This window comes from Syngnathus typhle, linkage group LG21 (assembly GCF_033458585.1).
Source record: "Syngnathus typhle isolate RoL2023-S1 ecotype Sweden linkage group LG21, RoL_Styp_1.0, whole genome shotgun sequence".
Taxonomy (NCBI): domain Eukaryota; kingdom Metazoa; phylum Chordata; class Actinopteri; order Syngnathiformes; family Syngnathidae; genus Syngnathus; species Syngnathus typhle.
The window spans coordinates 221,787-244,165 of NC_083758.1; the positions used below are offsets into that span (position 1 = coordinate 221,787).

General features: G+C 40.2%; 8 non-coding genes and 2 pseudogenes across 8 annotated transcripts; 7 read left to right on the forward strand and 3 right to left on the reverse strand.

Annotated features, from left to right (window-relative positions):
• Window positions 1–402: 402 nt before the first annotated feature.
• On the forward strand, window positions 403–620 carry LOC133145933 (small nucleolar RNA U3). Its single transcript, XR_009711177.1, has one exon. It is a non-coding gene; the product is annotated as a small nucleolar RNA U3 (small nucleolar RNA).
• Window positions 621–1,024: 404 nt separating this feature from the next.
• LOC133146018 (U5 spliceosomal RNA) lies at window positions 1,025–1,130 on the reverse strand (annotated as a pseudogene).
• A 6,533-nt stretch (window positions 1,131–7,663) lies between these two features.
• LOC133145744 (U2 spliceosomal RNA) lies at window positions 7,664–7,855 on the forward strand. Its single transcript, XR_009710994.1, has one exon. It is a non-coding gene; the product is annotated as a U2 spliceosomal RNA (small nuclear RNA).
• A 1,961-nt stretch (window positions 7,856–9,816) lies between these two features.
• Window positions 9,817–10,034, forward strand: LOC133145934 (small nucleolar RNA U3). The gene has a single exon (XR_009711178.1). It is a non-coding gene; the product is annotated as a small nucleolar RNA U3 (small nucleolar RNA).
• A 404-nt stretch (window positions 10,035–10,438) lies between these two features.
• On the reverse strand, window positions 10,439–10,544 carry LOC133146019 (U5 spliceosomal RNA; annotated as a pseudogene).
• A 6,529-nt stretch (window positions 10,545–17,073) lies between these two features.
• On the forward strand, window positions 17,074–17,265 carry LOC133145746 (U2 spliceosomal RNA). The gene has a single exon (XR_009710996.1). It is a non-coding gene; the product is annotated as a U2 spliceosomal RNA (small nuclear RNA).
• Window positions 17,266–19,241: 1,976 nt separating this feature from the next.
• On the forward strand, window positions 19,242–19,459 carry LOC133145921 (small nucleolar RNA U3). Its single transcript, XR_009711166.1, has one exon. It is a non-coding gene; the product is annotated as a small nucleolar RNA U3 (small nucleolar RNA).
• A 384-nt stretch (window positions 19,460–19,843) lies between these two features.
• On the reverse strand, window positions 19,844–19,957 carry LOC133146002 (U5 spliceosomal RNA). The gene has a single exon (XR_009711243.1). It is a non-coding gene; the product is annotated as a U5 spliceosomal RNA (small nuclear RNA).
• An 830-nt stretch (window positions 19,958–20,787) lies between these two features.
• LOC133145819 (U2 spliceosomal RNA) lies at window positions 20,788–20,978 on the forward strand. The gene has a single exon (XR_009711069.1). It is a non-coding gene; the product is annotated as a U2 spliceosomal RNA (small nuclear RNA).
• A 913-nt stretch (window positions 20,979–21,891) lies between these two features.
• Window positions 21,892–22,055, forward strand: LOC133145721 (U1 spliceosomal RNA). Its single transcript, XR_009710973.1, has one exon. It is a non-coding gene; the product is annotated as a U1 spliceosomal RNA (small nuclear RNA).
• Window positions 22,056–22,379: the final 324 nt, after the last annotated feature.

Here is a 22,379-nt window from a genome sequence, read left to right on the forward strand (position 1 = left end):
TGTAAAGTTGATTGTTTGGCTACCATAGGCATTTTTAAAAGCCTCTATGTTAATTTTAAAACCTTTACTTTACATGGTCGTTTTTAAATAAAAGCCTTCATGTTTAAAACAAAAGCTTAGTATACACAGCCAGTTTTAAAGCCTTACAATTTAGACAATTTAAACAAGTATACTTGTAACACAACAAGTGTTAAAAAAATTGCTTGTTCTAAACATTGACGCAAAGGATCGTGGGTACGTGATCGAGCGCTCAGCCAATGATGGCTGTGTTGCCAAATACCCTAATGACGTCGGCACTCTTTCTAATACAATCTAAACATAGTCCTTTACTAGTCGTGGTTGCCCTCTGGGTAAAAATGGTACACTCGCAGATGACTTCCCGCCGCCCCTCGTTGATGAATTAAGACTATACTTTCTGGGATCATTTCTATAATTATTAACTTGAGATATGTGTTTCTAAAGTGAACGGTCTCGCCAACTACGATGATGAGAATTGATGTTCCTTCCTGAGCGTGAAGCTAGCGGAGAATAATGATGTTTATATCATAGATTCTCCACTTTTGATGAGCGTTCTATGCTTCCTAGTGGAGCATTGAGGGGAGGGACATGATCAGAGTAGTTCTTTGAAATTGGTTAAATAAAAATTAAGCTAATGTAGTGACGTACTCCTGATATTCAACTCAGTCGATTAACAGTATCGTCGTATTAGTTCAACTAACAAAAGCGTGTTATGTATTTCTGAAGTACTTTTGTACTGAAGTACTTATGGCTGTATTCATTTACACGGCTTAAATCTTTACAACTTCGACACAAATCTGAATTAACTTTAATAATAATTATATTAATGGCTAAATGCCTCCGTTTATTGTTCCTTACATATAGTATAATTAGTAGAAAATATATTTATTTATTGCTCATATTAGATAGTTTTATATTTGAATGGGTGGATGTTACCTGTAAGCTATGGCAGAATTAATGGCAACAAAGCAGGAATTTTGATTACTTTCCATTGACAAGTACAGGAAGCTCCGCTTTCACAGAGCATCAAAAAATTGAGATATACTCTTGTAGTTCCTCCCCACGGAAATCTTTAGTAAAAGGCGAAAGATTAAAAGTTGAGCTTCGGAGATATGTAGACGTGTCGTCTGAGCTCTCCCACATTTACCTAAAATATGCCAACGAGACCCCTTTTTTAAAATAATTTGCTACTCGTGGAACACCTATCAATCAATTATACACAGTATTTTCTGTTGTTTTATTCTTCTCTTTTTTCCTCTCTCGACGGTATTGTGGAGTTTCTTTACAATGCCGAGGCTGAGAGCTAATGAGCCCGGAGAGAGTAGCCTAGCCTCGGGAGAGTCCGCTGTCCTACAGGCGATTGGCGCTTTGAGGGCTGAATTGCTGACCAAGATTGACGAGAAGGCGGAAATGCAGAAGAAGGAGCTGTCCAAACAAATAAGCAGCCTTGGAGACGAACTGAAGGCGGCTATCGACCATGCTAGCAACAGAGTTGGCGTCCTGGAGGAACGTATGGCTAGCTTGGAGGAGGGTGCCAATGGTCAATCAGACAGAATCACCGAGTTGGAACAACAAGTGTCCGATTTACGGAAAGTAATGTCAGACATGACGGCGAAAACAGAGGACTTAGAAGCAAGGTCGAGGAGAGACAATTTGCGAGTGTTCGGTGTCAGAGAGGGTCGTGAATCTGGTGTAAGGGTGAGCACTTTTGTTGCGGAACTTCTGCAGCAACTACTGCAAATGGAAACCACACCGGTAATTGACCGGGCCCACCGCACCAATCCACAATCTGGCAAACCGGGACAAGATCAGCCACCGAGAGCCTTCGTAGTGAAGTTCCATTACTCTCAGGAAAAGGAGGCCATTCTGAAGAAAGCTGCTTCCCAGAAGCTCGTCTCTAAAGATGGGGACGTCATACGAATCTTCCCGGACTTCACGCAGCGAGTTGCAAGACAGAGAGCGGAGTTCGGCCCGGCGAGACAGATACTAAGACAGTGCGAGGGAGTGAAATATGGACTTTTGTTCCCTGCGAGATTGAAGGTAACGACCACGGATGGCGTGCAGCTAGTGTTCTCCGACCCAGTGAGGGCAATTGCGTTTGCCAAAGGTCTGATGTCGGCATGACTTGGGGACTCTTGAGACATTAAAAATTACATATTTGGGATGAGACGTTTTCATGGACAGCTATTTGGGTTGGTAAGTGGGTTCTTACTACATCTCTCTCATAACTCGTGATTTATACTGACTGATGCCAGTTCTATTGTCTATGTGTAAACTTAATTACTGTGGTTAATGTTAAGGCTTACTTATTTAGGGGTTATTATTATTGAGTTATGTCGATTATTTATATGTATATATGTGTGTGTGTATATATATGTGTGTATATATATGTATGTATGTATGTATGTATGTATGTATGTGTACGTGTGTGTGTATGTGTATATATATATATATATATATATATGTATATATATTTTTTTCCATGCAAGCAATTTTGCTTACTTGTTTATATTTCACACACACATGTCTCAATTCATTTCTCGCCTTGAATCATTTTTGTTTACATTTACCTGCTTGTTTACGGTACCATCGTTGGTATTTCTCGATCTGTTGTTTTGCTGAGTTATTATACTTCAATATGTTTGTTTTCCATGGGCTTAACGAGGGAATATGTATGTAGGTGGGTCTTGTTGGTGTTTCATAGTATAGATATTTGGTTAAATGTGTAATGTTAGGTTCATGTGGGGTCGCAGCCACTTGTGACAAGTGTCTGGAGTAGCCTTAACAATTCAGATGCTTCATAGTGGCGTGGGAGGTGGGCTGGGTGCAGTCTCTCATTTGGGGAGGGACCGGCAACAAAGGTTTTGTGTTGGGTGTGAAACCCTTTTGGGTGTTGGTGTTGTTGTTTTTTGTGGTTTTTCTTTTTTTTTTTTTTTCCTCTCTTTTCTCTGTTTTCTTTTTGTTGTTTTTTTTGCTTTTCCCCTTTCTTTCCTTTTCCTATCCAAGGGCTAGAGATGTGGAGCAACCTTTTTTTACATCCATCCTCCATTATTTTTTCTTCAATTTATGTTGAGTTCTTCCGGTGATGTGAAAGGACGATTAACAAAATTTGTAACCTGGAATGTGAGGGGTCTCAACCACCCAGTGAAGAGGAGTAAGGTGTTTTCTCATCTGAATAAATTAAAAGCGGAGGTAATTTTTCTACAGGAAACACACCTTCGTATTAACGATATCCATAAATTGAAGAGGGGTCCGATATCTCAGGTTTATCATTCTGGCTTAAATTCCAAATTACGCGGTACAGCCATTTTAATTGGTAAAAATGTGCAATTTACTCTCTATAGGGCTATAGATGATAAAGAAGGGAGGTTTGTTATTGTGCAGGGTAAGCTTTGTGGTATTCCAGTAGTGCTTATTAGTGTTTATGCCCCCAATTGGGATGACACTAAATTCTTTAAAGATTTGTTTGGGCGCATTCCGGATCTTGGGACACACCATCTTGTACTGGGCGGGGATCTAAATACGGTTCTTGAGCCCTCACTTGACCGATCTAGGGTTTCAAGTGGCCCCCCTTCTAAATCTGCATCTACTATTAAGACCTTTTGCCAATCTCTGGGAGCTGTCGATCCATGGAGATTTAAAAATCCAACCTCCAGAACGTTTTCATTTTTTTCTGCAGTCCACCAGACGTATTCAAGAATTGACCTTTTTTTAATAGATCAAAAATTACTCCCACTAATTAAATCAATTGATTATGATAGTATTGTAATCTCGGACCACGCCCCAGTAACCTTAGAACTTTGCCTTCAAAGTAGACTGCCCTTACAGTATGATTGGCGATTTAACACATATTTATTGTCGGATGAGAATTTTGTGGAATTTATTTCATCACAGGTTGATTTCTTTTTGGAGACGAATAATTTACCGGGCACGAATGTTTTTATATTATGGGAGACCTTTAAGGTTTACATTAGGGGCCAGATAATTGAATACAATGCCCGTCTCAATAAAACCCGTAGGGAAAGATTTGAGAAGTTGATCAAATTAATAAGAAATGTAGATCTGCAGCATTCTTCTTCACCAACAGCCGATTTACGTAAACAAAGAATAGCGTTACAAACAGAATTTGATCTTCTGACCTCTAAGGAGGCCAGTGAAAAATTCTTGAAGTCCAGGCAAAATTGTTATGAACATGGAGAACGGGCTGGCAGGCTTCTGTCTCACCAACTGCGCCAGCGCTCGGCAACTAATTTTATTGAGGGAATCCAGGCACTAGACGGAGAAATTAAATCTAATCCCAAAGACATCAACGACCAGTTCAAATACTTTTATTCGTCTCTCTATACAGCAGACTATTCTCGTTCTAACAGCTTTCTGGATAATATAGCTTTTCCCACGGTGGCTGAAGAGGACAGGGATTTTTTGGAACTGCCCATATCTGAAGCCGAGATAGGGGAAGCTATCAAATCCATGAAGAATTCGAAGGCACCCGGCCCGGATGGTTACCCAATTGAATTCTATAAGGCTTTTGCTAATAAATTAACTCCTTTATTATGTATAGTCTATAGCGAAGTCCTAAAACAGAAAAAGCTTCCAACTTCCATGACCCAGGCCACCATTTCAGTTCTTCTTAAAAAGGGCAAGGACCCAACAAAATGTGATTCTTATCGTCCAATAAGTTTGCTTACAAGTGATTATAAGATCCTTGCTAAAATTATGTCATCAAGGTTGGAGTCCATAGTGCCAAAGATCATACATCCGGACCAAACGGGGTTTCTGAAGGGCCGTCAACCATTTCACAACATTAGGCGGCTTTTTAACGTAATCTACTCCACGTCTACTGGAAACTCCCCAGAAATAGTTATATCATTAGATGCGCACAAAGCATTCGATTCAATTGAACATAAACATCTCTTTAAAACTTTGACCAAATTTGGATTTGGTCCAACCTTTGTTTCTTGGATAGAGATATTGTATGCTTCACCTCAAGCAAGGGTGAGGACAAATAATTTTATCTCGTCTTACTTTACCCTTCAACGGGGGACAAGACAGGGGTGCCCTCTATCCCCCCTCCTTTTTGATCTGGCCATAGAACCACTTGCTATTGCCCTGAGACATTGTGCGGATGTACGGGGAATCTTGAGAGGAGGCTTAGTTCATAAGGTTTCGTTGTATGCGGATGATTTGTTGTTGTTTGTGTCAGATCCGGATACCTCAATCCCGAAATGTTTAGACATAATGGAACATTTTGGTATGTCATCGGGGTATCGGATCAACCCTACTAAAAGTATTTTATTTCCTATTAATAATATAGCGAAAAATCATGTCTATGACTCTTACCCCTTCACGACCGCAGTAGGATCTATGACATATTTGGGGGTGAAAGTCACTAGTAGTCATACAGGTTTATTCGGAGCTAATTTCAAAAAGCTTTTGTATCAAATCAAGGAGGATTTGTTGCGCTGGTCTTCGCTTCCTATAAATTTGGCAGGCCGTATTAATTCGGTTAAAATGGTGATTCTGCCGAGGATCTTGTACTTGTTCCAAACAATTCCCATTTTTCTGCCAAAATCATTTTTTAAGGAGCTCGATGGATACATCAGCCGCTTTATTTGGAATAAATCGATACCTCGTGTTCGGAAATCAGTCCTTGAGAGACGTAAAGAAGACGGTGGACTGGGGCTACCTAATTTTTTGTACTACTACTGGGCTGCTAATATTTTTAAAATGGCTTTTTGGTATAATTTGAATCCGGATGAAGATGGGCCATCTTGGTTATTAATGGAACAGCATGATTGTTCTCCAGTATCTCTGGCATCGCTACTGTGTGCCCCTCTCCCGCTACCAGTGGGTGAGCATTCAACCAATTTAATCATCAGATCGGGCCTTCGCATTTGGACCCAGTTTCGTAAGCACTTTCGATATACACAACCCTTGCTATCTATGCCTTTGATTAAAAACGTTGCTTTTAAACCATCACTGATTGACACTGCTTTTTTGTCCTGGGCCAGACATGGGGTGAAATGCGTGGGAAATTTGTATGTAGGGGGTAGTTTTGCAACCTGGGAACAATTAATTACGAAATTTAATTTATCTCGTACTCAATTTTTTCGATATCTCCAAGTTCGAGATTTTGTTCGAGTTCAGTTTTCATCATTCCCCCTACAACCGGATTCCAGTCCCCTGGATGACTGTTTGACACTAAATTTGCAACAATCGGGTGGTGTGTCCCGACTGTATAGAATGATTTGTAATATTAACTGCCCGCCACTTCACCATTTGAAGACCCAGTGGGAAGGAGATTTGAGTTTGAACATTTCTGATGAAATTTGGCGAAAGGCTATCAGTAAGATATACAGTACATCCATTTGTGTCAGACATAGGCTAATACAGTTTAAAGTATTTAATCGATTACATTATTCACGGACCAAATTGGCTAAAATGATTCCAAGCGTGGACCCTACTTGTACCCGCTGTAAGCAAGCTGAGGCAACCTTAGGGCATATGTTCTGGACATGCCCAAAATTACATACATTTTGGTCTAGAATTTTTGACACATTCTCCTACATATGTAAGAGAAGAATTGACCCAGATCCAGTCACGGCAGTATTTGGGGTTGTACAGACAAAAGGAGTCTCGAAGGCTCAGTCTCAGATGATGGCGTTTTCCTCATTACTCGCTCGACGTTTGGTTCTTATGTGTTGGAAATCTCCATTGCCCCCTAGGCACTCTCGCTGGGTGAGTGAGACCATGTCCTTCCTCCAGTTGGAAAAAGTTAGAACCACAATTCAGAAGGAGAATTTTAGAACTGTATGGCAACCTTTCCTGGATTATTATGAGGATGAGTTTGATGCAAATTTATTGGAGTAATAGCCCACTCTCACCCCCCCTCCCCTTGCCCTTCCCTTTTCTTGTTTTTTTTTTTTTTTTTTTTTTTTTCAAATTTAATTTTGTTTATTATTATTATTTTTATTATTATTATTTTTTTTTTTTTTATTTTTTATTTTATTAATTAGGTAACAATGAGGTGTTTTGTATGGGTGAAATGTTTGTTTAGTAGGCTGTATGCAATGCAAGGTCTGTTCCCATGCGAATTGTTCCAGAACATATGCTGTTGTCATTTCTGTGTGAAAACTAATAAAAACATTTTGAAATTAAAAAAAAAAAAAAAAAAAAAAAAAAAAAAAGGCGAAAGATTTATACGATCTGAAGAGGAAACAGGAAGTAGTTTGGCGAAGTGGGCCGCGTGTTTTTTTGCTGCGTGTTTTTTTTCCCGTCAAAATGTTCGTCAAACAGCTATCTTGCCTTCGGTCCCGAAATGTATCCAAAGATCCGATTGTTTTTGGCGAATGACCAATTCGTTTTGTTGGTCATTAAAAGCTATTCCCATCAGGAGCTCAGTTCATCGTTATTCTATTGGGTCAACGTGAACCACGTGACACTAAACCTCCACGAACACACGAAAATCTGCAACCGATGCACAGGTTGAAAACAGCCCGGTGACGCATTATCATTCCAAACTGTTAATAGTTGAGGTTTGTTACGGTGGTCGGTACGTGGCATTAGTATGACTCAATATATTTAAACCGTAACTTGAATTGGTAGTCTCTTTATTTAAGTAGTTTTCTCAGACCAACTTTCGGTTATCGCTTCTCGGCCTTTTGGCTAAGATCAAGTGTAGTATCTGTTCTTATCAGTTTAATATCTGATACGTCCCCTATCCGGGGACCATATATTAAATTGATTTTTGGAACTGGGAGATGGAATTAGGGGCTTGCTCCGTCCACTCCACGCATCGACCTGGTATTGCAGTACTTCCAGGAACGGTGCACCCCCCTCTGCTGGTCAAATAAAGGATAGTTAAGTCAGGAAGCCATTAGAATCGGTTCGCTTCATTCTCACAGGATAAAGCAGAAAGTCAATAACGTCTTGAAAGGGTTTGATTCAGTCAAGTTCATGACCTTTATCTAAATGTGAATAGCAGAAGAATTCTATCCTTTACAACAAAATAGAAAACATATCGGCCCTACGATTGGCTGGCCACCAGTTTATGATGTCCAGTGGGGATGGGCGATACCAATGATTTTGGAATCGATCCGATACCAAGTATTTCCTACCCAAAATACCCGATATTCGATCCGATATCGATACCGGAAGTGTAATTTCCCGCCCAGAAAACGATTTAAATGCAGTGGCATTCTTGCTCTTGGAGAGTCATCTATTGATTTTTGTAGAAAAAAGTATTACGTCACGTGAATTATTAACCTTTTTAGACATTAGTGCATTAGTGGAATATGCATATTAATAGTATAACTTTAATAAAAAGGAGCTATTCTTTACTTTTCTCTCTCTCTCTCTCTCTCTCTCTCTCTCTCTCTGTTGTTGGGAAAAAGTTTTGTCTTTTAGTATAATCTAAAAAGAGACATGGTACCAACAGAGATGCAGGGCTTAATCGTCATGAGCAGCAAAACTATCAATTTGTAAAGCCACTGGATACTTACATTTAATATTGTAATACTTTAGTGTTGTTTATAGGAAGTGGAGTTACAAATAAAACGTATGGCGTTCGACCACAAATTGAAAAGGGGAAAACTTTATTTATAAATGACTGACTAAAGCGTAGTAATTATTGCTTCAAATAGCACATCAACCACAAATGCTTACAATTTTTGGTTAGCACCTGATACCTGGATATGTCTTGCCTTTCTGAAACGCTGCTTCTAAGGTACTTTGATACCTTAGCCTCGGTGTGGCTGCAGGGTTTTCCGTCGCTGCCTTAGTGTCTGCGGCACGTTTCAACTGCAGCTCTTCATGAACCGTGGGGTGAATTTTGCTTAAATGTTTTGTCAAGTTTGTGGTGTTGCCACAATATTTAATTGTTTTGTGACATATTTCACATTTTGCCTCGTTGTTATTAAGTAAAATATAATATCCCCAAACTAGACTTCTCTTGCGTTCGGACTGGGCCGCCGCCGTGGCCATGCTTGTTTGTGTTTGTTTGGATTGGAACGGGAGGCGGAGGAGGAGGGCTTGGCTTGTGAGAAAAGGGGGCGGGAGCAAAGCAGAGTGCAGCAGGCGGAAGGAAAAGTAGTGCTAGCATGAGTGCAAGTCGTCAAATTGGAGCAGAAAAAAATGAGGAAAAATATAATTAAATAATTGTAAGTATCGATATTTTAGCTAGGGAGATCGATACTCAAAAATGAGCAGCCTGGATCGATATATCGATACTTTTGTATCGATCCGCCCATCCCTATGTGATAGGCTCCAGCACGCCTACTAACCCCGTGGGGAGAATCAGTACAGAAATTGGATGGATGGGCAATATAAAATATTCTCTCTGGTGTCTGCAAGCGTTATCAGTACTCACGGCGGGTGGATTCTGAAACGTGTCTGCAATGTAAAGTTGATTGTTTGGCTACCATAGGCATTTTTAAAAGCCTCTATGTTAATTTTAAAACCTTTACTTTACATGGTCGTTTTTAAATAAAAGCCTTCATGTTTAAAACAAAAGCTTAGTATACACAGCCAGTTTTAAAGCCTTACAATTTAGACAATTTAAACAAGTATACTTGTAACACAACAAGTGTTAAAAAAATTGCTTGTTCTAAACATTGACGCAAAGGATCGTGGGTACGTGATCGAGCGCTCAGCCAATGATGGCTGTGTTGCCAAATACCCTAATGACGTCGGCACTCTTTCTAATACAATCTAAACATAGTCCTTTACTAGTCGTGGTTGCCCTCTGGGTAAAAATGGTACACTCGCAGATGACTTCCCGCCGCCCCTCGTTGATGAATTAAGACTATACTTTCTGGGATCATTTCTATAATTATTAACTTGAGATATGTGTTTCTAAAGTGAACGGTCTCGCCAACTACGATGATGAGAATTGATGTTCCTTCCTGAGCGTGAAGCTAGCGGAGAATAATGATGTTTATATCATAGATTCTCCACTTTTGATGAGCGTTCTATGCTTCCTAGTGGAGCATTGAGGGGAGGGACATGATCAGAGTAGTTCTTTGAAATTGGTTAAATAAAAATTAAGCTAATGTAGTGACGTACTCCTGATATTCAACTCAGTCGATTAACAGTATCGTCGTATTAGTTCAACTAACAAAAGCGTGTTATGTATTTCTGAAGTACTTTTGTACTGAAGTACTTATGGCTGTATTCATTTACACGGCTTAAATCTTTACAACTTCGACACAAATCTGAATTAACTTTAATAATAATTATATTAATGGCTAAATGCCTCCGTTTATTGTTCCTTACATATAGTATAATTAGTAGAAAATATATTTATTTATTGCTCATATTAGATAGTTTTATATTTGAATGGGTGGATGTTACCTGTAAGCTATGGCAGAATTAATGGCAACAAAGCAGGAATTTTGATTACTTTCCATTGACAAGTACAGGAAGCTCCGCTTTCACAGAGCATCAAAAAATTGAGATATACTCTTGTAGTTCCTCCCCACGGAAATCTTTAGTAAAAGGCGAAAGATTAAAAGTTGAGCTTCGGAGATATGTAGACGTGTCGTCTGAGCTCTCCCACATTTACCTAAAATATGCCAACGAGACCCCTTTTTTAAAATAATTTGCTACTCGTGGAACACCTATCAATCAATTATACACAGTATTTTCTGTTGTTTTATTCTTCTCTTTTTTCCTCTCTCGACGGTATTGTGGAGTTTCTTTACAATGCCGAGGCTGAGAGCTAATGAGCCCGGAGAGAGTAGCCTAGCCTCGGGAGAGTCCGCTGTCCTACAGGCGATTGGCGCTTTGAGGGCTGAATTGCTGACCAAGATTGACGAGAAGGCGGAAATGCAGAAGAAGGAGCTGTCCAAACAAATAAGCAGCCTTGGAGACGAACTGAAGGCGGCTATCGACCATGCTAGCAACAGAGTTGGCGTCCTGGAGGAACGTATGGCTAGCTTGGAGGAGGGTGCCAATGGTCAATCAGACAGAATCACCGAGTTGGAACAACAAGTGTCCGATTTACGGAAAGTAATGTCAGACATGACGGCGAAAACAGAGGACTTAGAAGCAAGGTCGAGGAGAGACAATTTGCGAGTGTTCGGTGTCAGAGAGGGTCGTGAATCTGGTGTAAGGGTGAGCACTTTTGTTGCGGAACTTCTGCAGCAACTACTGCAAATGGAAACCACACCGGTAATTGACCGGGCCCACCGCACCAATCCACAATCTGGCAAACCGGGACAAGATCAGCCACCGAGAGCCTTCGTAGTGAAGTTCCATTACTCTCAGGAAAAGGAGGCCATTCTGAAGAAAGCTGCTTCCCAGAAGCTCGTCTCTAAAGATGGGGACGTCATACGAATCTTCCCGGACTTCACGCAGCGAGTTGCAAGACAGAGAGCGGAGTTCGGCCCGGCGAGACAGATACTAAGACAGTGCGAGGGAGTGAAATATGGACTTTTGTTCCCTGCGAGATTGAAGGTAACGACCACGGATGGCGTGCAGCTAGTGTTCTCCGACCCAGTGAGGGCAATTGCGTTTGCCAAAGGTCTGATGTCGGCATGACTTGGGGACTCTTGAGACATTAAAAATTACATATTTGGGATGAGACGTTTTCATGGACAGCTATTTGGGTTGGTAAGTGGGTTCTTACTACATCTCTCTCATAACTCGTGATTTATACTGACTGATGCCAGTTCTATTGTCTATGTGTAAACTTAATTACTGTGGTTAATGTTAAGGCTTACTTATTTAGGGGTTATTATTATTGAGTTATGTCGATTATTTATATGTATATATGTGTGTGTGTATATATATGTGTGTATATATATGTATGTATGTATGTATGTATGTATGTATGTGTACGTGTGTGTGTATGTGTATATATATATATATATATATATATGTATATATATTTTTTTCCATGCAAGCAATTTTGCTTACTTGTTTATATTTCACACACACATGTCTCAATTCATTTCTCGCCTTGAATCATTTTTGTTTACATTTACCTGCTTGTTTACGGTACCATCGTTGGTATTTCTCGATCTGTTGTTTTGCTGAGTTATTATACTTCAATATGTTTGTTTTCCATGGGCTTAACGAGGGAATATGTATGTAGGTGGGTCTTGTTGGTGTTTCATAGTATAGATATTTGGTTAAATGTGTAATGTTAGGTTCATGTGGGGTCGCAGCCACTTGTGACAAGTGTCTGGAGTAGCCTTAACAATTCAGATGCTTCATAGTGGCGTGGGAGGTGGGCTGGGTGCAGTCTCTCATTTGGGGAGGGACCGGCAACAAAGGTTTTGTGTTGGGTGTGAAACCCTTTTGGGTGTTGGTGTTGTTGTTTTTTGTGGTTTTTCTTTTTTTTTTTTTTTCCTCTCTTTTCTCTGTTTTCTTTTTGTTGTTTTTTTTGCTTTTCCCCTTTCTTTCCTTTTCCTATCCAAGGGCTAGAGATGTGGAGCAACCTTTTTTTACATCCATCCTCCATTATTTTTTCTTCAATTTATGTTGAGTTCTTCCGGTGATGTGAAAGGACGATTAACAAAATTTGTAACCTGGAATGTGAGGGGTCTCAACCACCCAGTGAAGAGGAGTAAGGTGTTTTCTCATCTGAATAAATTAAAAGCGGAGGTAATTTTTCTACAGGAAACACACCTTCGTATTAACGATATCCATAAATTGAAGAGGGGTCCGATATCTCAGGTTTATCATTCTGGCTTAAATTCCAAATTACGCGGTACAGCCATTTTAATTGGTAAAAATGTGCAATTTACTCTCTATAGGGCTATAGATGATAAAGAAGGGAGGTTTGTTATTGTGCAGGGTAAGCTTTGTGGTATTCCAGTAGTGCTTATTAGTGTTTATGCCCCCAATTGGGATGACACTAAATTCTTTAAAGATTTGTTTGGGCGCATTCCGGATCTTGGGACACACCATCTTGTACTGGGCGGGGATCTAAATACGGTTCTTGAGCCCTCACTTGACCGATCTAGGGTTTCAAGTGGCCCCCCTTCTAAATCTGCATCTACTATTAAGACCTTTTGCCAATCTCTGGGAGCTGTCGATCCATGGAGATTTAAAAATCCAACCTCCAGAACGTTTTCATTTTTTTCTGCAGTCCACCAGACGTATTCAAGAATTGACCTTTTTTTAATAGATCAAAAATTACTCCCACTAATTAAATCAATTGATTATGATAGTATTGTAATCTCGGACCACGCCCCAGTAACCTTAGAACTTTGCCTTCAAAGTAGACTGCCCTTACAGTATGATTGGCGATTTAACACATATTTATTGTCGGATGAGAATTTTGTGGAATTTATTTCATCACAGGTTGATTTCTTTTTGGAGACGAATAATTTACCGGGCACGAATGTTTTTATATTATGGGAGACCTTTAAGGTTTACATTAGGGGCCAGATAATTGAATACAATGCCCGTCTCAATAAAACCCGTAGGGAAAGATTTGAGAAGTTGATCAAATTAATAAGAAATGTAGATCTGCAGCATTCTTCTTCACCAACAGCCGATTTACGTAAACAAAGAATAGCGTTACAAACAGAATTTGATCTTCTGACCTCTAAGGAGGCCAGTGAAAAATTCTTGAAGTCCAGGCAAAATTGTTATGAACATGGAGAACGGGCTGGCAGGCTTCTGTCTCACCAACTGCGCCAGCGCTCGGCAACTAATTTTATTGAGGGAATCCAGGCACTAGACGGAGAAATTAAATCTAATCCCAAAGACATCAACGACCAGTTCAAATACTTTTATTCGTCTCTCTATACAGCAGACTATTCTCGTTCTAACAGCTTTCTGGATAATATAGCTTTTCCCACGGTGGCTGAAGAGGACAGGGATTTTTTGGAACTGCCCATATCTGAAGCCGAGATAGGGGAAGCTATCAAATCCATGAAGAATTCGAAGGCACCCGGCCCGGATGGTTACCCAATTGAATTCTATAAGGCTTTTGCTAATAAATTAACTCCTTTATTATGTATAGTCTATAGCGAAGTCCTAAAACAGAAAAAGCTTCCAACTTCCATGACCCAGGCCACCATTTCAGTTCTTCTTAAAAAGGGCAAGGACCCAACAAAATGTGATTCTTATCGTCCAATAAGTTTGCTTACAAGTGATTATAAGATCCTTGCTAAAATTATGTCATCAAGGTTGGAGTCCATAGTGCCAAAGATCATACATCCGGACCAAACGGGGTTTCTGAAGGGCCGTCAACCATTTCACAACATTAGGCGGCTTTTTAACGTAATCTACTCCACGTCTACTGGAAACTCCCCAGAAATAGTTATATCATTAGATGCGCACAAAGCATTCGATTCAATTGAACATAAACATCTCTTTAAAACTTTGACCAAATTTGGATTTGGTCCAACCTTTGTTTCTTGGATAGAGATATTGTATGCTTCACCTCAAGCAAGGGTGAGGACAAATAATTTTATCTCGTCTTACTTTACCCTTCAACGGGGGACAAGACAGGGGTGCCCTCTATCCCCCCTCCTTTTTGATCTGGCCATAGAACCACTTGCTATTGCCCTGAGACATTGTGCGGATGTACGGGGAATCTTGAGAGGAGGCTTAGTTCATAAGGTTTCGTTGTATGCGGATGATTTGTTGTTGTTTGTGTCAGATCCGGATACCTCAATCCCGAAATGTTTAGACATAATGGAACATTTTGGTATGTCATCGGGGTATCGGATCAACCCTACTAAAAGTATTTTATTTCCTATTAATAATATAGCGAAAAATCATGTCTATGACTCTTACCCCTTCACGACCGCAGTAGGATCTATGACATATTTGGGGGTGAAAGTCACTAGTAGTCATACAGGTTTATTCGGAGCTAATTTCAAAAAGCTTTTGTATCAAATCAAGGAGGATTTGTTGCGCTGGTCTTCGCTTCCTATAAATTTGGCAGGCCGTATTAATTCGGTTAAAATGGTGATTCTGCCGAGGATCTTGTACTTGTTCCAAACAATTCCCATTTTTCTGCCAAAATCATTTTTTAAGGAGCTCGATGGATACATCAGCCGCTTTATTTGGAATAAATCGATACCTCGTGTTCGGAAATCAGTCCTTGAGAGACGTAAAGAAGACGGTGGACTGGGGCTACCTAATTTTTTGTACTACTACTGGGCTGCTAATATTTTTAAAATGGCTTTTTGGTATAATTTGAATCCGGATGAAGATGGGCCATCTTGGTTATTAATGGAACAGCATGATTGTTCTCCAGTATCTCTGGCATCGCTACTGTGTGCCCCTCTCCCGCTACCAGTGGGTGAGCATTCAACCAATTTAATCATCAGATCGGGCCTTCGCATTTGGACCCAGTTTCGTAAGCACTTTCGATATACACAACCCTTGCTATCTATGCCTTTGATTAAAAACGTTGCTTTTAAACCATCACTGATTGACACTGCTTTTTTGTCCTGGGCCAGACATGGGGTGAAATGCGTGGGAAATTTGTATGTAGGGGGTAGTTTTGCAACCTGGGAACAATTAATTACGAAATTTAATTTATCTCGTACTCAATTTTTTCGATATCTCCAAGTTCGAGATTTTGTTCGAGTTCAGTTTTCATCATTCCCCCTACAACCGGATTCCAGTCCCCTGGATGACTGTTTGACACTAAATTTGCAACAATCGGGTGGTGTGTCCCGACTGTATAGAATGATTTGTAATATTAACTGCCCGCCACTTCACCATTTGAAGACCCAGTGGGAAGGAGATTTGAGTTTGAACATTTCTGATGAAATTTGGCGAAAGGCTATCAGTAAGATATACAGTACATCCATTTGTGTCAGACATAGGCTAATACAGTTTAAAGTATTTAATCGATTACATTATTCACGGACCAAATTGGCTAAAATGATTCCAAGCGTGGACCCTACTTGTACCCGCTGTAAGCAAGCTGAGGCAACCTTAGGGCATATGTTCTGGACATGCCCAAAATTACATACATTTTGGTCTAGAATTTTTGACACATTCTCCTACATATGTAAGAGAAGAATTGACCCAGATCCAGTCACGGCAGTATTTGGGGTTGTACAGACAAAAGGAGTCTCGAAGGCTCAGTCTCAGATGATGGCGTTTTCCTCATTACTCGCTCGACGTTTGGTTCTTATGTGTTGGAAATCTCCATTGCCCCCTAGGCACTCTCGCTGGGTGAGTGAGACCATGTCCTTCCTCCAGTTGGAAAAAGTTAGAACCACAATTCAGAAGGAGAATTTTAGAACTGTATGGCAACCTTTCCTGGATTATTATGAGGATGAGTTTGATGCAAATTTATTGGAGTAATAGCCCACTCTCACCCCCCCTCCCCTTGCCCTTCCCTTTTCTTGTTTTTTTTTTTTTTTTTTTTTTTTCAAATTTAATTTTGTTTATTATTATTATTTTTATTATTATTATTATTTTTTTTTTTTTTTTTTATTTTATTAATTAGGTAACAATGAGGTGTTTTGTATGGGTGAAATGTTTGTTTAGTAGGCTGTATGCAATGCAAGGTCTGTTCCCATGCGAATTGTTCCAGAACATATGCTGTTGTCATTTCTGTGTGAAAACTAATAAAAACATTTTGAAATTAAAAAAAAAAAAAAAAAAAAAAAAAAAAGGCGAAAGATTTATACGATCTGAAGAGGAAACAGGAAGTAGTTTGGCGAAGTGGGCCGCGTGTTTTTTTGCTGCGTGTTTTTTTTCCCGTCAAAATGTTCGTCAAACAGCTATCTTGCCTTCGGTCCCGAAATGTATCCAAAGATCCGATTGTTTTTGGCGAATGACCAATTCGTTTTGTTGGTCATTAAAAGCTATTCCCATCAGGAGCTCAGTTCATCGTTATTCTATTGGGTCAACGTGAACCACGTGACACTAAACCTCCACGAACACACGAAAATCTGCAACCGATGCACAGGTTGAAAACAGCCCGGTGACGCATTATCATTCCAAACTGTTAATAGTTGAGGTTTGTTACGGTGGTCGGTACGTGGCATTAGTATGACTCAATATATTTCAACCGTAACTTGAATTGGTAGTCTCTTTATTTAAGTAGTTTTCTCAGACCAACTTTCGGTTATCGCTTCTCGGCCTTTTGGCTAAGATCAAGTGTAGTATCTGTTCTTATCAGTTTAATATCTGATACGTCCCCTATCCGGGGACCATATATTAAATTGATTTTTGGAACTGGGAGATGGAATTAGGGGCTTGCTCCGTCCACTCCACGCATCGACCTGGTATTGCAGTACTTCCAGGAACGGTGCACCCCCCTCTGCTGGTCAAATAAAGGATAGTTAAGTCAGGAAGCCATTAGAATCGGTTCGCTTCATTCTCACAGGATAAAGCAGAAAGTCAATAACGTCTTGAAAGGGTTTGATTCAGTCAAGTTCATGACCTTTATCTAAATGTGAATAGCAGAAGAATTCTATCCTTTACAACAAAATAGAAAACATATCGGCCCTACGATTGGCTGGCCACCAGTTTATGATGTCCAGTGGGGATGGGCGATACCAATGATTTTGGAATCGATCCGATACCAAGTATTTCCTACCCAAAATACCCGATATTCGATCCGATATCGATACCGGAAGTGTAATTTCCCGCCCAGAAAACGATTTAAATGCAGTGGCATTCTTGCTCTTGGAGAGTCATCTATTGATTTTTGTAGAAAAAAGTATTACGTCACGTGAATTATTAACCTTTTTAGACATTAGTGCATTAGTGGAATATGCATATTAATAGTATAACTTTAATAAAAAGGAGCTATTCTTTACTTTTCTCTCTCTCTCTCTCTCTCTCTCTCTCTCTCTCTCTGTTGTTGGGAAAAAGTTTTGTCTTTTAGTATAATCTAAAAAGAGACATGGTACCAACAGAGATGCAGGGCTTAATCGTCATGAGCAGCAAAACTATCAATTTGTAAAGCCACTGGATACTTACATTTAATATTGTAATACTTTAGTGTTGTTTATAGGAAGTGGAGTTACAAATAAAACGTATGGCGTTCGACCACAAATTGAAAAGGGGAAAACTTTATTTATAAATGACTGACTAAAGCGTAGTAATTATTGCTTCAAATAGCACATCAACCACAAATGCTTACAATTTTTGGTTAGCACCTGATACCTGGATATGTCTTGCCTTTCTGAAACGCTGCTTCTAAGGTACTTTGATACCTTAGCCTCGGTGTGGCTGCAGGGTTTTCCGTCGCTGCCTTAGTGTCTGCGGCACGTTTCAACTGCAGCTCTTCATGAACCGTGGGGTGAATTTTGCTTAAATGTTTTGTCAAGTTTGTGGTGTTGCCACAATATTTAATTGTTTTGTGACATATTTCACATTTTGCCTCGTTGTTATTAAGTAAAATATAATATCCCCAAACTACACTTCTCTTGCGTTCGGACTGGGCCGCCGCCGTGGCCATGCTTGTTTGTGTTTGTTTGGATTGGAACGGGAGGCGGAGGAGGAGGGCTTGGCTTGTGAGAAAAGGGGGCGGGAGCAAAGCAGAGCAGGACACGCCGGTGCAGCAGGCGGAAGGAAAAGTAGTGCTAGCATGAGTGCAAGTCGTCAAATTGGAGCAGAAAAAAATGAGGAAAAATATAATTAAATAATTGTAAGTATCGATATTTTAGCTAGGGAGATCGATACTCAAAAATGAGCAGCCTGGATCGATATATCGATACTTTTGTATCGATCCGCCCATCCCTATGTGATAGGCTCCAGCACGCCTACTAACCCCGTGGGGAGAATCAGTACAGAAATTGGATGGATGGGCAATATAAAATATTCTCTCTGGTGTCTGCAAGCGTTATCAGTACTCACGGCGGGTGGATTCTGAAACGTGTCTGCAATGTAAAGTTGATTGTTTGGCTACCATAGGCATTTTTAAAAGCCTCTATGTTAATTTTAAAACCTTTACTTTACATGGTCGTTTTTAAATAAAAGCCTTCATGTTTAAAACAAAAGCCTAGTATACACAGCCAGTTTTAAAGCCTTACAATTTAGACAATTTAAACAAGTATACTTGTAACACAACAAGTGTTAAAAAAATTGCTTGTTCTAAACATTGACGCAAAGGATCGTGGGTACGTGATCGAGCGCTCAGCCAATGATGGCTGTGTTGCCAAATACCCTAATGACGTCGGCACTCTTTCTAATACAATCTAAACATAGTCCTTTACTAGTCGTGGTTGCCCTCTGGGTAAAAATGGTACACTCGCAGATGACTTCCCGCCGCCCCTCGTTGATGAATTAAGGCTATACTTTCTGGGATCATTTCTATAGTTATTAACTTGAGATATGTGTTTCTAAAGTGAACGGTCTCGCCAACTACGATGATGAGAATTGATGTTCCTTCCTGAGCGTGAAGCTAGCGGAGAATAATGATGTTTATATCATAGATTCTCCACTTTTGATGAGCGTTCTATGCTTCCTAGTGGAGCATTGAGGGGAGGGACATGATCAGAGTAGTTCTTTGAAATTGGTTAAATAAAAATTAAGCTAATGTAGTGACGTACTCCTGATATTCAACTCAGTCGATTAACAGTATCGTCGTATTAGTTCAACTAACAAAAGCGTGTTATGTATTTCTGAAGTACTTTTGTACTGAAGTACTTATGGCTGTATTCATTTACACGGCTTAAATCTTTACAACTTCGACACAAATCTGAATTAACTTTAATAATAAATATATTAATGGCTAAATGCCTCCGTTTATTGTTCCTTATAGTATAATTAGTAGAAAATATATTTATTTATTGCTCATATTAGATAGTTTTATATTTGAATGGGTGGATGGCAGAATTAATGGCAACAAAGCAGGAATTAAGATTACTTTCCATTGACAAGTACTGGAAGCTCCGCTTTCACAGAGCATCAAAATATTGAGATATACTCTTGTAGTTCCTCCCCACGGAAATCTTTAGTAAAAGGCGAAAGATTTATACGATCTGAAGAGAAACAAGAGTGAACTGATTTCGGCTTGTCCAAACGGGCCACCCCATTGCTGGTCTCACCAAAGTAACAGGCGGTGTCACACTAGCAACCATTTCCTTTTAATAAAAATAGATCTTCATATATTTGCTAAATTTAGGAGGCCTTAACACTCAACTAAGATGTATAGTTCGAACAAGTATTTGGTGTTTGGCAATTCTATGGAAACGTTTACACTCTAAACGTGTCGTTGTGAGTCCATGCTTGCTCTGCTGCGTTCGGTTCCAACTCCCTGACCTGTTTGTTTGCATTGTGCACGTTCTCCACTCTGGTTTCCTTCCATTTCCCCCAAACATGCATGATAGGCCCATTGAGCGCTCCAAATTGCCCGTAGGTGCGAGTGCGGACGGTTTTTCGTCTCTGTGTGCCCTGCGAGTGATTATTATTTGTTAAAGCGTATATGCCGTTACACCGCTAGATGGCAGCAGCGTTGACTTCCGCACCTGACCACAAAAAGAAACGGGAATCACGTGATGCGCCGGAAAAGAAGCATTAGTATGAGTCGATATATTTAGACCGTAACTTGAATTGGTAGTCTTGTAGTGGGTTGACATAATTCACCCGGAACCTAAGTTCACGTTGCCGAGTTCCGGTGGGATGTTTTACACGTGTGGGAGTTTCCTGTTTGAGGAGTGTGTGTTAGGATCTCGAAGGGAAAAGAGTCGGCCCGTGGTTGAGATAAGCTAATTATAAATGTCATTAAAACAACTGCCGTTGGCACCGTCATTTATCACTCCGCCTCCGACTCCAGTCCTTGCACACCACAGTCTCTTTATTTAAGTGGTTTCCTCAGACCAGTTTCAGTACATCGCTTCTCGGCCTTTTGGCTAAGACCAGGTGTAGAATCTGTTCTTATCAGATTAATATCTGATACGTTCCCTATCCGGGGACCATGTATTAATTGGATTTTCGCAACAGGGAGATGGTATAGGGGCTTGCTCCGTCCACTCTATGCATCGACCTGGTATTGCAGTACCTCCAGGAGCGGTGCGCCCCCCTCTACTGGTCAAATAAAAAGTAGTTTACATCACAATCCGTTAGCTTCATTCTCACAGGATGAAGCAGAAAGTCAACGACGTCTTGATCGGATTTGATTCAAGTTCATGTTGTGTGCTCACCTTATATCTTTATTAGGTAATGCACTCTGAATTTAATCAGGACCCGAACCGATGTCTTTAATCACTTTTATTCATGAAACAGAGGGCCATCAACTTGCCGCTCTGTCTGCATATTCATTTCCCTGAACGTCACTCCTTCACTACGTCATCACGTAGGCCCACAGTACAATATCAGTACATGACAGTTCATGACGGCTCATCTTAGGCGGCAGCAAGAATTTACGTAACTGTTCTAAAATATGGTCAAAATGTCTTTTTTTGCTTGAGATTTTCCTATCATTGTTCCAGGATCTTTTAGTACAATTCTTGTTCTCCAAATGTTAAGAAAATGTCATTTTCAAAACTCGTTCAGAAAAAGAAGTATATATATTTTTCTGCGGTAATGTTGGAGATTTTCAATAAATACAAATTCATACCGTTTTAGGGTTCTCAGGAGAAAAGAGGCACTGCATGATGGGCATGTTTTGACTTCATTTATCGGTTTATTATAGTTGCTGGCATCACCACTAGATGGCGACTCTAGGAAAAAGGAGGTGAACAAAGACGTGGAGGCAGTAGAAAAAGAAGCAAGGCATGATGGTCATGTTTCTGAATCTATTTTTTACTTAATTTAAAATGTTTTGGTTTTGAATGACTAATAGACAGCTTCTCTCTAATACGATATACTATGTTAACAGTTCTACGAATGCTGTCTCATCCACTGAATGTGTGCTCACACTTTTGTACCAAATTAGCCTCTGACTGTAGATGGTGTGCGCGGTGAAAAGGTCGGCCCCGGCGACGTATACAACTCATACTTACCTGGCAGGGGAGATACCATGATCAAGAAGGTGGTTCACCCAGGGTGAGGCTCAGCCATTGCACTCCGGTTGTGCTGACCCCTGCGAATTCCCCAAATGTGGGAATCTCGACTGCATAATTTCTGGTAGTGGGGGACTGCGTTCGCGCTCTCCCCTGATTCTCCTGTACAATACAAAATCCCTCACACGAAGCCAAATTTCATGGTCGCCACATACTGAGCGATGGTGCATCAAGCTGTGCTCTGCAACTGTGCACCTACTTGCCGAACTTCATTCAACAAATTAGTAATTGCAAAATAAAATGAAATTACTACGTTCCCGACCCGTTATTGATACGAACGTATATGATATAACTTTCATATAACCTGCTTTCTGGAATAGCCCCACGGATCATTTCCCGTTCTCCATTTACCTACACTATAAAGAAAAACTAATGGCCAAAAGGTACGTGGACCCAGACATACAACTGATTTTTGCACCC